The sequence below is a fragment of the Eretmochelys imbricata genome, chromosome 10 (genome assembly GCF_965152235.1).
Source record: "Eretmochelys imbricata isolate rEreImb1 chromosome 10, rEreImb1.hap1, whole genome shotgun sequence".
Lineage (NCBI taxonomy): Eukaryota > Metazoa > Chordata > Testudines > Cheloniidae > Eretmochelys > Eretmochelys imbricata.
The window spans coordinates 77,954,788-77,963,057 of NC_135581.1; positions in this window are offsets into that span (position 1 = coordinate 77,954,788).

The following is an 8,270-nucleotide window of genomic DNA, read 5'->3' on the forward strand; positions in this document are numbered from 1 at the left end:
GCCGTGGACAGCAGAATGCAGGGCAGTGATTCCACGTGGCCAGGTTAATTTTGTTTCTGGAGGGTCATGAGATGGCAGGTGCAGTTTAGGGGCCTGATCCCAAGAGGTGCTGAGGACCCACAGCTCTCACTGCTGTGCTGACAGCATTGGGGAAGATAAGGCTCTACAGCAAATCAAATACTATGGAAACATCATGGGAAGAACAATTAATTATGTTCCACCCACATGGTTCCTCCTATCACAGTTAAAGCTGGGATAGTCCCTCCCCACATACTGCGTGCTCTTTACCAGAATAGACATTGGGTGTTTTAACTGGCTCCCTTGCTGTGGTTTGGCATCTTGTGCACCAGTCCTATTTTGTGAGTCAGAAGCAATATGTGTGGTCTTTCCTGTGTGTCGCTCATGTGTGCACTGATTCACATGGGGCAGATTCCTCCATTGGTCTTCGTGCAACTCTGCTGATTTACATCGGCTGAGATCTGGTCCGGGAGCTGGCTTTCAGAGAATTAAGACCCTTTGAGTCCTTTAAATAATCGCTTACGGTCGAGGTCTGTATTTACTGTGTAATTTCATGCAAGTGATCTCACTGCTGGATGTTATTTTTAAAGTCCCTTGCAATTTTTTTTTGTATTATTAACCCAAATACCAGAACAGCTGGGACACAGAGATACAATCAGTGTTGTGATAGGAAAGCAATCAGAATAACAGCGCTACTAGTAGATCAGTGGAGCGTAAAGCCCACTTGCAAACGTTTGGCCCAGTCCTGCTTTCGCTGACATCCATGGGAGTTTTGGCATTAATGTCAATGTTAGATTACCTGATGTCAAAGGCCATTACCTACACACTTACCAAACATTCCTAATAATAATTTATAACATTTTATATACACGCACATGTTCAGAGTGCTTCACAATCATTCCATGAGAAGGAGGTGGTTACATTTTGTCCCTGATGAATGGAGAAAAAAACAGAGGCAGTGAGTGGAGAAGCAGCTTGGGCTAGTGGATAGAGCACTGGACTGGGAGTCAGGAGACCTGGGCTCTCTCCCATTGAGCTGCTGTGTGACCTTGGACAAATCACTTCACCTCTGTTTCCCCTGCGTCTGCCTTGTCTGTTTAGATTGTAAACTCTTTGGGCAGGGGCAGCCCCAAGCACAGTGGGTCCCGGCTCTCAAGTGGGGGTCACTAGGTGCTGCTGCAATACATATGGTAAGTCACCATTTAAAGTGGCTCACCTGAGAGCACCCAGCAGCAGATGGGAATTTGGTATCTTCTGCCACGTGTTCCTTCATTCCTCCAGCCCGGGCTGCCTCCAGTGTGCGTTAGGAAGGAAGTCATTTGGTTGGAAGCATCCTCTAGTGGGTCCCTTCATCGTGGCTTAATTTAAAGACCGATCTAAAGAGCAAACCTTTCACTCCCCCTGGGAATCCTAGGGATTTTGTTTGTAAGATTACTCGGGCAATTTTGCAATATTTGCTATTCTGGTAAAATAGCTATATAAAGACATGTACCATAAAGTGCTATTTTTGCAAACCCAGGTTGCCAGATCTGATATCAGCACAGTGGAGTCTAGCTCATGCTCGCAGGCACACGTGGGGCAAAGGAAAACACCAGGCTATTAGCGTCTAAAAGAATCACAGTTTCAGGATGTAAGGTAAACAAATTCCACCCTAGCACCTAAAGCCTTAATAACAGGGGAATTTTATGATGATCTTTGCAAGACCTTTTGGAATCATATAAATATTTATGTTGCTCTGCCCCATAAAGTTGTTTCCCCCTTCGGCTCCAGGAACGATTAGCGCAGCTCTGTCATGCAGCAGCATCTGTGACATGTCGTCTTTGCTTTTGTTGCGGTGATTTATCTCTCCAAATACCTGGCAAGGGCTGGGGTTTGAAAAAACACTTAGCTCTGAACTGTGATTAATTTTAAACACATGCAGCCTGTGTTTCCCGAAAGAGAAGGGCTGCTAATGTCTTTCCCTCAGTCCACCTGTAGCAAAGTGGTGGCAGGGAATAGACTGTGGCTAGCTATGAGTGGGGCCATGAGGGCTGTGGGGTCCGGAGGTGCTAGGAGCTGGGTCCTTTACCCTGTGAGCTGTGCAAGGACCAAATGCAGCCTTGGTCTGTGCTCTCCCAGCATGCAAGGACTCGGGGCCCTAGCTCTGATGGAGTCACTAGAAGCACCATAGGGATGGGTTGATTGGCACCCTACACCTTCTTATAGGTGTTATATGCACTTCCCTACTGCGCTCTCAAAGACACCGGTCTAGATTCAATCCCTTTGCACTGGGCTAGTGCAAAGCAGCTGTAAACCAGTGGAGCCAGCTGGCTGGGCATTCCCCTAGGGTGAGGGCATCCCTAGATCATCTTAGAGTGGGAATACATAACACTTATACTTCCATCCTCTGGTGTAAGGACTGTTTTGCTCACAAGGCTGGGAGGAAGATGTCATGGCCAGAGCCCTGCTACACTCTGGTAATCCCCAGTTCGCATACTAGCCAGCTGGGGTAGTTTAGAGCAGTGCTGAGGCTGCTCTAAACTACGCTGGGGACTGGGCCAGTATAGGAGTGGGCTCAGGATGAAGGAGCTGCAAACAATAACTGTGATCCCCCTCAGCTGCAGCTACCACGAATTGGACACAGCAGAGCATCTGGGTCATTGGCCCTGTCTCTCAGAGCTGGTGTAGAAACCCAGCCCCTCCACTGCAAGGTGAACAGAGCCCTCAGACAGGAGGGCACTCAGATGAATGGCTGCAAATTTTGGCTTTACTGGCTACTGGCACAGCCAGTGGGCATGGGACTCTCAGCATGAGTCAGTTGTTACAAACATTTGGCAAAAACCATTACACAGAAGCAATCCCACACAAGGGAGGTGGGGATTAATAATAAGAATTTTAGTTATAAGCTGGGGACACATCAATTAGAAGTAACGGAGGAGGAGAAGGACCTTGGAGTATTGGTTGATCATAGGATGACTATGAGCTGCCAATGTGATATGGCTGTGAAAAAAGCTAATGCGGTCTTGGGATGCATCAGGAGAGGCATTTCTAGTAGGGATAAGGAGGTTTTAGTACCATTATACAAGGCACTGGTGAGACCTCACCTGGAATACTGTGTGCAGTTCTGGTCTCCCATGTTTAAGAAGGATGAATTCAAACTGGAACAGGTACAGAGAAGGGCTACTAGGATGATCCGAGGAATGGAAAACTTGTCTTATGAAAGGAGACTCAAGGAGCTTGGCTTGTTTAGCCTAACTAAAAGAAGATTGAGGGGAGATATGATTGCTCTCTATAAATATATCAGAGGGATAAATACCGGAGAGAGGGAGGAATTATTTAAGCTCAGTACCAATGTGGACACAGAACAAATGGATATAAACTGGCCACCAGGAAGTTTAGACTTGAAATTAGACGAAGGTTTCTAACCATCAGAGGAGTGAAGTTTTGGAATAGCCTTCCAAGGGAAGCAGTGGGGGCAAAAGATCTATCTGGCTTTAAGATTAAACTCAATAAGTTTATGGAGGAGATGGTATGATGGGATAACATAGTTTTGATAATTAAATATTCATGGTAAATAGGCCTAATGGCCTGTGAGGGGATGTTAGATGGGGTGGGATCTGAGTTACCCAGAAAAGAATTTTCTGTAGTATCTGGCTGGTGAATCTTGCCCATATGCTCAGGGTTTAGCTGATTGCCATATTTGGGGTCGGGAAGGAATTTTGATCCAGGGCAGATTGGAAGAAGCCCTGGAGGTTTTTTGCCTTCCTCTGTAGCATGGGGCATGGGTCACTTGCTGGAGGATTCTCTGCTCCTTGAAGTCTTTAAACTACGATTTGAGGACTTCAATAGCTCAGACATAGGTGAGAGGTTTTTCGCAAGAGTGGGTGGGTGAAATTCTGTGGCCTGCATTGTGCCGGAGGTCAGACTAGATGATCATAATGGTCCCTTCTGACCTTAGTATCTATGAATCTGTTGCCTAATGGTTAGGGCAGGGTTCTGGGAGTGGGGACCTCTATGTTCTCTTCCCAGCCCTGACAATGACTGGGCAAGGCACTTGCCCTCTTTGAGCCTCAACGTACCCCTCTCCGGGGTGTGTGCGCAATACTACCCTCAGGGATGCTGTGAGGATGAATTAATAAATGGCTTTGACTAGTCGCCAAACGACGGCAGAGTCTACTACTGCTGCTTCAAGCAGCATGGGGGTAGCCCATACCATGTTTTGGGGGTGATTGGAGTGGAGGCATTTGGGGGCTTGTGTTAGTTTCATTGACGCCAATGGAATAGCTGTGATGTAAAGGTAGAGTGAGATCAGAATTGGCTCCTTTGACCTCATGCTAGGCCTGGCACCTTTTCAGAAGGCTGCAAATCGGCCTTGCTGCTCTGAACGCACCAGAGCAAAGCTGAGTCACACCAGCTGAGGGCAAGGCTGTGAAAATGGATGGAATTGTGTGTGCTGCCAAGAACGAGTTTTGGCCTGTGTTGTGTTCATTAAGACCTTACTCATAGGAGCAGTCCCACTGGGCTGGATTCGGAGCTCCCTTTGGAGCTACTCCTGATTTAAGTAAGTGTGCGATCAGGGCCGGGCCGGGCCCAAAGGAGGGGCTGTTGGTCTAAAGGCTGCAGGATTAGACCCTGCGTTAATTAGGCCTGGTGACCGGACTTTTCCAGTGCTTTGCCGTGTTTATGTAAGGGCCTTGCTAACTGCACCATAAATTACAGTCAGTGGCAGTCATGGGTTATAGTTAACGGACGGGTGTTTTGATAAGACTGTTTTATGTGAGCTGCTAGAAAAATGAGCCATTTTTCCATGGGAGTGGCAGTAACGACCAGTTACCATATTTATTGAAATAGAGGTCAGTATGAAAAAATGACTGCCTCTATGGTGGTCCCAGCATGACCTCTGGATTCCCAGTACTGAAAAAGAGCTAACTGATGCACCTAGCAGATAGTAATACCAGAGCCTGTCTCCAAGGCACAGGCTGGACCGTTGCGATCACAGACTATTTCTGGCAGGTTTAAAAATAACTCCCTTGTTTTCCTGGATGGCAATCAGAAGAGTAGTGCTGTAATGATGTATATTAAAAGAGAGCTGTTGGTCCCAGCGGAGCCCAAAGCAGGAGCCCAGTCCTGCGTTCCCTCCCAATGAAATCCCTCACAGCCCTGTGTGAGCAAGGCCATGTCTACATTTAGGGTTCCCAACTTGGTAATATTTAAAAACTGGACCCTCCAGTAGGGGTGCTGGAACCTCCCCTGCCCCGCCACTTCCCCCGAGGCCCCACCCCTGCCCCGCCTCTTCCTCCTGAGGCCCCGCCCCTGTCCACTCCTCTTCCCCCACCCCTCATTGCTCACTGCTTTTCCCCTCCCATCCTTACACCCGGGTCACCTGGCCACCCTATCTACATTACAGGAGCTATAGCGGGGTAGCTATGGTGCCATAGCAAGGCTGGCATAACCCCGGAGTGTGGACGCAGCCTACTGCAATGCAAGGGATTTTTTCCCTCACAGTAGGTAATCCACCTCCTCATGTGATGGTAGCTAGCTCTCCGGAAGCATTCTTCCGTCACCCTAGCCGTGTCCACACCCACATAGCTGCCGTGCTCAGGGGTGCAGATTGTTATAGCCCTGAGTGCTGTCACTGAGCGACCTGAATTTTCGGTGTAGACCAGGCCTAAGGACTGTGTGACGGATCCCCAAACAAGAGCACGCGTCTGTGTGATCCAAGTAGACAGGGCTGGATCCCAATCTGGTATAAATCACCATGGCAACATTAACTTCAGTTTACCCCACTGACTCTGATTTACACCAGCTGACTTTGTTTAGCTTTTAATTGATGGCTTGAGTTTAATATTAGGGGATTTGGGGGGGTGGGGTGGGGTGGGGAGGTTTCTCTGTTTTGCTTATTGTGTTGCCCCCAAGCTGGCACTTTGGTTGGCAGACGCATTAGCCCCTTTGAAACCTGCTGGAGCAGGGAGCTTCGGAGATGACAGCAACAGCCAGTTGCTACAGCAACAGGCATGCTACAAATCTCTTATAGCAAATGAATGAATGGAAGCAGTGAGACCTAGTGGTTAGGACTGGGGGCCAGAATGCCTGGGTTCTATTCCTGACTCAGCTCGGAGTTGTGGGGGAACTCCATGGAGTTCAGGGAAGTCACTCTGGATTTTCACTGGCCTAATGGGGAGCTGAATCGGACCTACTGTCTTCAGCTGTGTTTGGTCACTTTCTGGAAGAAGTTGGCCTCTGTTGACCTTCAACTAACTGTCACGTGAAAAAATATATAAACGCCAGCTGAGCTGCATTAAACTGGGCCGGGCAGATTCACTTCCCAAAGCATCTGGGATAGCTGAGACAATACTGCTGATGTACTCTGTGTGTTACAGCAGCCCCTGGAGGTGCCACTCAGAGATCAGGACCCCGTTGTGCTAGACACCGGACACACGAATAACAAAAACCTGGTTCCTGCCCCCCAGCGCCCCAGCACTCCCAGTCCAGGTAAACCAAGTCCCATGCTATTACTTGCTTATTTTCTTCGGATGCTCTGAGTTTATTTAGACAAGCGCCCCCATAATTACCCAAGACATTTCCTGTGGACCAAAGCAAAACCTCCGTGGGCGCTACATTTCAGAAGGGATTTACGGGTCAGAAGGGCAGCCCAGTGGGTAGCGCACTGGGCGGCAGCTCAGAACGCCTCGGGTCTATCCCTAACTCAGCCACAGACTTCCTGTGTGACCCTGGGCACCCGGATCTTGCCTGGGGTCTCCCTGTGTTTCTGTACGAGAGATGATAATGCAGTCTGGACCCAGACAGCACAGTGTGCAGAGGAGATGACATGATCACATATACATATGTATTTATTACAGAGCCACTGCACTTCCTTGGGTGGCGGCTGAAATACTTGATAGGCTCGTGGGGAGCCGTGTGATTTGAGGAGGGCTTGGAAAGAGGAGAGGGTGGGTTCCTAGAGAGGTTTTTCTTTCTCCTTTTAACAGCTTCTTGCTGCCGCCCTTTATTAATAACGGAAGTATTAGTAACGAGTGTGCTGCACGGATGCCGTCCAGTGCAGGGTGATGCTGCAGTGTCCGGGTGAGGGGCCAGGACTGTAGCATACAGAAGCCCCCAGGGGAACCACAAGCTGCTGTGTTTCTATCCCCTTTAACCATGAGCCTTGGAGGCCTTTTCGGCAGGTTTATTTGTTTGCTGTGAGGAAAGTCCCCTGTGCTGATGGGAAATTGTATCCAGCGGAGCCTGAGAGAGGCAGCAGCTTTCCTTACAAGGAGTTTGGCTGGGACTCAGCTGGCGAAAGTTGCAGGGAGCCTAAGCTCTCTTCCTCCCTGCCTCATTCATTCACGCGCGGGGCTGAGGTCCGGAGCCAGCAGCCGTGGGGACGGCGCAGACGCTGAGTTCCCAATGATTCACTCGGCTCATCAGTGCCTGGTGGCTGGCTTCTTCCTCCGGATTCGGTGTGTGGGTGCAGCCCTGGCCTTGCCTTGAGGAGGCGTGTGCGTGCGTGTGAGTGTAGGGGGCAAACCATGGATCTGTGGATATAAACAACAAAGCCTGCCCAGCAAACTCATCCTCTCTGTGTCCCTCATGAAAATCCAGCTCTGATTTCAAGGTTAGAGGACTAATTTATCTTCTGTTTCTAATAGCGGGAGGGGAGGGCATAGGGGTAGAGGTCAGTTGCAGCTTTGTCTTTGCAAAGCAAGCATCCTTTTCCGTGTGTTCATGGCGGGTTTGGTTGAGACGGGGTGGGGAGGGGGAGAATTGTAAGGAAATACACAGCAAAACTTAACGTGAATTCTTTCCTGCAAGGAGGTGTGTGTTGTGGGGAGGCTGAGCATTGCAGGGCCGCTGCTTATTTAAAGGATGCAAAAGAAATTGCACTCAGGAGAACGGGAGATTTCTTGTGTGCGCCTTTCCAACGACACTTAGCGGCCCTGATTTCCCAAGCCCTATAGCTGTTCACTTCTTCAGGCTGGGAAGAAGTTAGTGGTGCCCTGCAAGGGGGCTTGGAAATTGACAGGTGGTGCTGAAGATGAGTTTGCTGCAGAGAACTGGGAAGGAGAGAGAGAGAGGAGGAGGGGGTGCCTGTCTCCCCAGGAACGTACGTCCCCCCCCATGCGCTTCGATCCCGCTGAGGCAGAGGTGGACCTGTGCTGCAGAATCTGTTGGGGGTGATAGAGCTGGTGGAGGGGATAACATTCAGCACTTGTCGCTCTGTCTCGCAAGCGGTAACCTGAGCTCCTCCCCATAGGGTGATCAGTCTCCCTGTG